Raw genomic sequence first — 7,159 nt, forward strand, 5'->3', positions numbered from 1 at the left:
ACTGAGAATCTTCTGTAATGCAAAGGACACTGTCATTAAGACAAAAAGGCAACCTACTGAATGGAAGAAGATCTTTACCAACCCCACATCAGACAAAGATCTGATCTCCAAAATATATAAAGAACTCAAGAAACTAGATATTAAAATTCTAATTAATCCAATTAAAAACTGGAGTACTGAACTGAACAGAGAATTCTCAACAGAAGAAGTTCAAATGGCCAAAAGACACATAAGGTCATACTCAACCTCCTTAGCGATCAGGGAAATGCAAATCAAAACAACTTTGAGATGCCATCTTATACCTGTCAGAATGGCTAAAGTCAAAAACACCAATGATAGCCTATGCTGGAGAGGATGTGGAGTTAGGGGAACACTCATCCACTGTTGGTGGGACTGCAAACTTGTGCAACCACTTTGGAAATCAGTGTGGCAGCTTCTCAGGAAACGGGGAGTCAACCTCCTTCAGGATCCAGCAATTCCACTCTTGGGAATATACCCAAGAAATGCCAATGATACTACAAAAGCATTTTTTCAACTACGTTCATAACTGCACTATTTGTAATAGCCAGAACCTGGAAACAACTTAGGTGTCCCTCAATAGAAGAATGGATAAAGAATGTGTGGTACATATATACTTTAGAGTTCTATTCAGTGATTTTAAAAATGACATCTTGAATTTTGCATGCAAATAGATGGAAATAGAAAACACTTTACTGAGTGAGATAACCCAGACCCAAAAAGAGGAATATGGTATGTACTCACTCATTAGTGGATTCTAGCCATAAACAAAGGACATTGAGCCTATAATTAGCGATCCTAGAGAAGCTAAATTAGAAGGTGAACCCAAAGAAAAACATATATTTATCCTCCTGGATATTGTTAGTAGACAAGATCGCTGAGCAAATGTTGTGAGCATAGGGGTCGTGGTGGGTTGGGGGGAAGGGGAGATGGGGAGAGAGAAGGGAGAAGGGGAGGATTGAGGAGAACTTGGGGGAATGGGATGCTTGAGATGGAGGAGGGGTGGATATGGGAGCAGGGAAGAAGATATCTTAACTAAAGGAGCCATTTTAGGGTTGGCAAGAGACTTGGTTCTAGAGGGGTTCCCAGGTGTCCAAGGGGATTTCCCCAGCTAGGTCCTTGGGGAGCAGAGGAGAGGGTACCTGAACTGGCCTTCTCCCATAGCCACACTGATGAATATCTTGCATATCACCATAGAACCTTCATCTGGCGATGGATAGAGATATATCCATCCAAGCCACATTGGAGCACTGGACTGGGCTCCCAAGGCCCAAATGAAGAACAGAAGGAGGGAGAACATGAGCAAGGAAGTCAGGACTGCGAGGGGTGCATCCACACACAGAGATGGTGGAACTGATCTAATGGGAGCTCACCAAGGCCAGCTGGACTGGGACTAGACAAGCATGTGATCAAATTGGACTCTCTGAATGTGGCTGACAGTGAGGGCAGACCGAGAAGCCAAGGACAATGGCACTGGGTTTTGATTCCACTGCATGTACTGGCTTTTTGGGAACCTAGTCTGTTTGGATGCTCACCTTTCTAGACCTGGATGCAAGTGGGAGGGCCTTGGTCTTCCCACAGGGCAGGGCACTGTGACTTTTCTTAGAACTAGAGAGTGAGGGGGAGTGGGAGTGGGTGGAGTGGGAGGGAAATGGGAGGATGGGAGGAGGTGGAAATTTTTAATAAATAAATTTAAAAAAAGAAAATATGACTGTTGTACCTGCACAATTTAACTGAGGAAAAAAGGTATTGAGTTAAACTTGGGACCTGGAATGAGTACACATGCACAATGTTTTAGAGGAAAATAATGAGTAGATACAACAAACACAACTAGGATAATTATTTTATGATTTATTTTATTACACAGGGGCAGGACAGAGCCAGTGACCAAGGCCAGAGCAGACTTGAGGCAGCAAACTCCACAAGAGCAGGACTGAGCCACCAAACTGAGCCAGAGCAGGCCTGGAATGGTGAACTCCATGGGAGCAGGAACAAATCCAGACCAGGATGTTGTATGAGGTTTCTGTCCTGCCCAGTTACTGCAGTTGTTAACTCCCAAAGAAATCATACAGAGGTCTTTGTTAGTTATAAACTTATTGGCCTGGTAGCTCAGACTTCTTATTAACTCTTATAACATATATTAGCTCATTATTCTTGTCTATATTAGCCACGTGGCCCAATACATTATTTAGTGAGGCAGTCACATCTTGCTTCTTCTGTGACTGGGTTATGCCTGAAGACTAAGCTTTCCTCTTCCCAGAATTCTCCTGTTCTCATTGCCCCACCTCTATTTCCTGCCTGGTAAGAGGAACATTCATAGCATTAAATGCCTACATAAAGAAGCTAGAAAAACCCCACACTAGTGAATTAAAAGAACATTTGAAAACTTTAGAACAAAAGGTAGCAAACCCACTCAAGAGAACTAGGTGGCAGGAAATAATCAAATTGAAAGCTGAAATCAACAAACAAGAAACAAAGAAAAAAAATTAAAAGAATCAATGAGACAAAAAGTTGGTTCTTCAAGAAAACTCAACAAAATGGAAAAACCTTCATCCAAACTAACCAAAAGGCAGAGAGAGAATATCCAAATTAACAAAATCAGAAATGAAAAGGGAGACATAACAACAGACATGGAGGAAATAAAGAGAATCATCAGGTCATATTTCAAAACCTGTACTCCACAAAGTTGGAAAATGTAAAGGAAATGGATAAGTTTCTGGATAAATATCACTTACTAAAATTAAATCAAGACCAGATAAGCAAATTAAACAGACCTATAACTGCTGAAAAAATAGAAACAGACATTAAAAGTCTCTCAACCAAAACCAACCCAGGACCAGATGTTTTCAGCTCAGAATTCTACAAGACTTTCAAAGAAGAACTAATACCAATACTCCTCAAATTGTTCCACACAATAGAAACAGAAGGAACATTGCCAAACTCTTTTTATGTAGCTACAATTACCCTAATACCAAAACAACATAAAGGCATTACTAAAAGAAAATTACAGACCAGTCTCACTCATGAACATTGATGCAAAAATACTAAATAAAATACTTGCAAAGAACCATCATCCACCATGATCAAGTCAGCTTCAGTCCAGTGATGCAGGGATGGTTCAACATGCGAAAATCTGTCAACATAATTCAACATATAAACAAACTGAAAAATAAAAGCTACATAATCATCTCTTTAGACACTGGAAAATCTTTTGATAAAATACATCATTTCTTCATGATAAAGGCCTTAGAGAGAGCAGGGATACAAGGAACATACCTAAACATAAAAAAGAGAAATATGCAGCAAGCCAAGAGCCAACATCAAACTAAATGGAAAGAAACTCACAGCGATCCCACTGAAATCAGGAACAAGACAAGGTTGTCCACTCTTTCCATATCTATTCAATATAATTCTTGAGGTCCTGGCTAGAGCAATAAGACAACAATAGGAAATCAAGGGTGATACAAATCAGAAAGAAGAATTCAAACTCTCAAATATTTGCTGATGCTATGATAGTTTACATAAGCGACCCCAAAAATTCTACCAATGAACTTCTACAACTTATAAACACTTTCAGTAATCTAGCAGGATACAAGATTAATTAAAAAAAAAATCAGTAGCCCTCCTGTACACAGATGATAAATGGGCTGAGAAAGAAATCAGTGAAACATCAACCTTCACAATATCCACAAATGGCATAAAATATCTCAGAGAAACTCTAACCAAACAAGTGGAAAACTTGTATTACAAGAACTTTAAATCTTTGAAGAAAGAAATTGAAGAAGACACCAGAAAGTGAAAAGATCTCCCATGTTCTTGGGTAGGTAAAACTAACATAGTAAAAATGGTGATCATACCAAAAGCAATCTACAGATTCAATGCAATGTCCATCAAAATCCCAGCAAAATTCTTCCCAGACCTTGAAAGAATGGTACTCAACTTCACAAGAAAAAGCAGAAAACCCAGGATAGCCAAAACAATCCTGTACAATAAAAGAATTTGTGGAGGCATCACAATCCCTGACTGACTTCAAACTCTACTAGAGAGCTGAAGTACTGAAAAATAGCCTGGTGTTGGCATAAGAACAGAAAGGAGGACCAATGGAACAGAATAGAAGACCTAGATTTTAATCCAAACACTTTTGAACACCTGATTTTTGACAAAGAAGCAAAAAATACCAAATGGAAAAAAGAAAGCATATTAACAAATGGTGCTGGCATAACTGGATATCAACATGTAGAAGAATGAAAATAGACCCGTATCTATCACCATGTACAAAACTCAAGTCCAAGTGAATCGAAGACCTCAACATAAAGCCACCCACACTGAACCTTATAAAAGAGAAAGTGGGAAGTACAGTTGAATGCATTGTCACAGGAGACCAGTTCCTAAATATAACCCCAGCAGCACAGATACTGAGAGAAACGATTAATAAATGGGACCTCCTGAAACTGAAAAGCTTCTGTAAAGCAAAGGACACAGCCAACGAGACAAAACGACAGCCCACAGAATGGGAAAAGATTTTCACTAACCCCACATCAGACAGAAGTCTGATCTCCAAAATATACAACAAACACAGGAAATTGGACACCAAAAGATCACATAATCCAATTTAAAAATAAAGTACAGACCTAAACAGAGAACTCTCAACAGAAAAATCTAAAATGGCTGAAAGACACTTAAGGAAATGCTCAACATCCTTAGTCATCAGAGAAATGCAAATCAAAACAACTCTGAAATTTCATCTCACACCTGTAAGAATAGCAAGATCAAAACCACTGATGACAGTTTATGCTGGAGAGGCTGTGGGGTAAGGGAACATTCCTGCATTGCTGGTGAGAGTGCAAGTTGGTATAGCTCCTTTGGATATCAGTTTAGCGATTTATCAAAAAATTAGGAAACAACCTTTCTCAAGACCCAGTAATACCACTTTTGGGTATATATCCAAAGGATGCTAAACCATACCACAAGGACATGTGCTCAACTACGTTTATAGCAGCATTGTTTGTCATAGCCAGAACCTGAAAACAACCTAATGCTCCTCAGCTTAAGAATGGATAAGGAAAATGTGGTACATTTACACAATTGAATACTACACAGCAGAAAAAAATAGCATTTTGAAATTTGCAGGCAAATGAATGGAGCTAGAAAACATCATATTGAGTGAGGTAACCCAGAACCAGAAAGAAAATTATCATGTTCTCACTCATAATTTGTTTTTAAGAAAACCAGCCTACAAACCACAATCCCAGAGAACTTAGACAACAATGAGGACCCTAAGAGAGACATATATAGATCTAATCTCCATGGGAAGTAGAAAAAGACAAGATCTCCTGAGTAAATTGGGAGCATGGGGACCATGGGGAGAGTTGAAGGAGAGGGGAGATGCAGGGGGCGGAGCAGAGGAAAATGTAGAGATCAATAAAAAGTTAAAAATTATTTATTCATTTATTATATATGCGGTGCTCTCCCTACATGCATGCCTGTACACTACAAGAGGGCACCAGATCTCATTGTGGGAGGTTTTGAGCCACCATGTGATTGCTAGGAATTTAACTCATGACCCTCTGGAAGAGCAGCCTGTGCTCTTAACCTCTGGGCCATTTCTCCCACCCCTAAGATTATTGATGATTTTTATCTTCCTTATAAGCTATCTCTTTATTATACCACTTTACCTAGATATTATTGACATGTAAAAATTTATAGTCATTCAATATATACAACTCAATAATTTTGAAGCTACATATACATGCATGAAATTACCATCACTATATATATATAAAACATTCCAAAGGTCCTTTTCTTTGCTATTATTGTGTGAGCATGTGTGTGTGTGTGTGAGAGAGAGAGAGAGAGAGAGAGAGAGAGAGAGAGAGAGAGAGAGAGAGAGAGGAGAGAGAGAGAGATGGGGGAGGTATGGAAATAAAATCTAAGAAGCTTTATATTGCATGCAGTATTGTTATTTATATGTAAAATCTAATGCAGCAAATATAGCACTCTTGCTTAACTGAAATTTCCCCTTATATGCAATAACTAATAATTACCTACTCATTCTATTCTCTGTTTCTATGAATTTAACAATTATAGATTCCATAGATAAGTAAGATTTTACACTATTCTTAACCTATTTCACCTAGTAAATGTTCTTCAGACTATTTGCCGTAGCAAATGGCAGAATTTCTTTCCTTCTAAGGTGGAATAATATATCTATGTGTGTATATACATCACAAGTTTCTTAAAAGTTTATTTATCAAGGGTTATTTATGTGTGATATATATATTTTATAATATAATTTTAAAACTATGTTCCACCTGTAACTTATATTGCGTTGTTATCTTTCTGAGTCTGGCTTATTTCAACATGATTTCTAGTTGGCATCCATTTCTTCTTCAAATGCAATTATTTCATTTTCATTATGGCTACATAAATTCCACTGTTTATTGTTATGTGTTTTTTTTTTTCCATTTGTCTGCTGATGAACATCTAGGCTGGATCCATTTCTTTAGTGCTTTAAGTAGTATAACAATAAACACTGAGGTCAAATATTTCTGTAGAATGTTGACATATAGTTCTTTGGGTATATACACAAGAATGGTATAGCTGTGTCATATTGCAACTCTGTCTTTATTTTTATTTTTAATTTATGAATTTATTTATTTTGCGTCCCAACTGCATTTTCTCCTCCCATACCCTCTCTCCACCTCCACTCCGCCTTCCCCAATGCACTCCTCCTCTGTTTCTGTTCAGAAAGGGGCAGGCCTCACATGGATATCAATAAAACATGGCAAATCGGGCAGACCACCGGCGCAGGCCCAGGTGGGGTGGAAGACCACCAGCGCAGGCGGCAGCAGACCGGTGCAGGAGGCAGCAGACAGCGGGGACCGGAACACAACACCAAGAGCAGATCGCCCCACTACAATTAAAGCAAAGAGGTAGGCCTTTGATTGGCGAGATCCCTAGCAAGGAAGGAGCTGGGTCCTGTTCCTGAAGACCCTTCTGAGGGGCGAGAGGGAACTGGGCCCCTGGCAGGAGCCAGGAAACAGAGCAACAGCATTTTGTAGGAGGAGCCCCTGTCCAACAGGGAAACCTGACCCGGTTCTAAAAGATCCATTAGATAGCGTCGATAGGAGGAAATGGGCAG

The sequence above is a fragment of the Alexandromys fortis genome, unplaced genomic scaffold (assembly GCF_014885135.2).
Source record: "Alexandromys fortis isolate MF-2015 unplaced genomic scaffold, M_Fortis_MF-2015_v1.1 scaffold_114, whole genome shotgun sequence".
Lineage (NCBI taxonomy): Eukaryota > Metazoa > Chordata > Mammalia > Rodentia > Cricetidae > Alexandromys > Alexandromys fortis.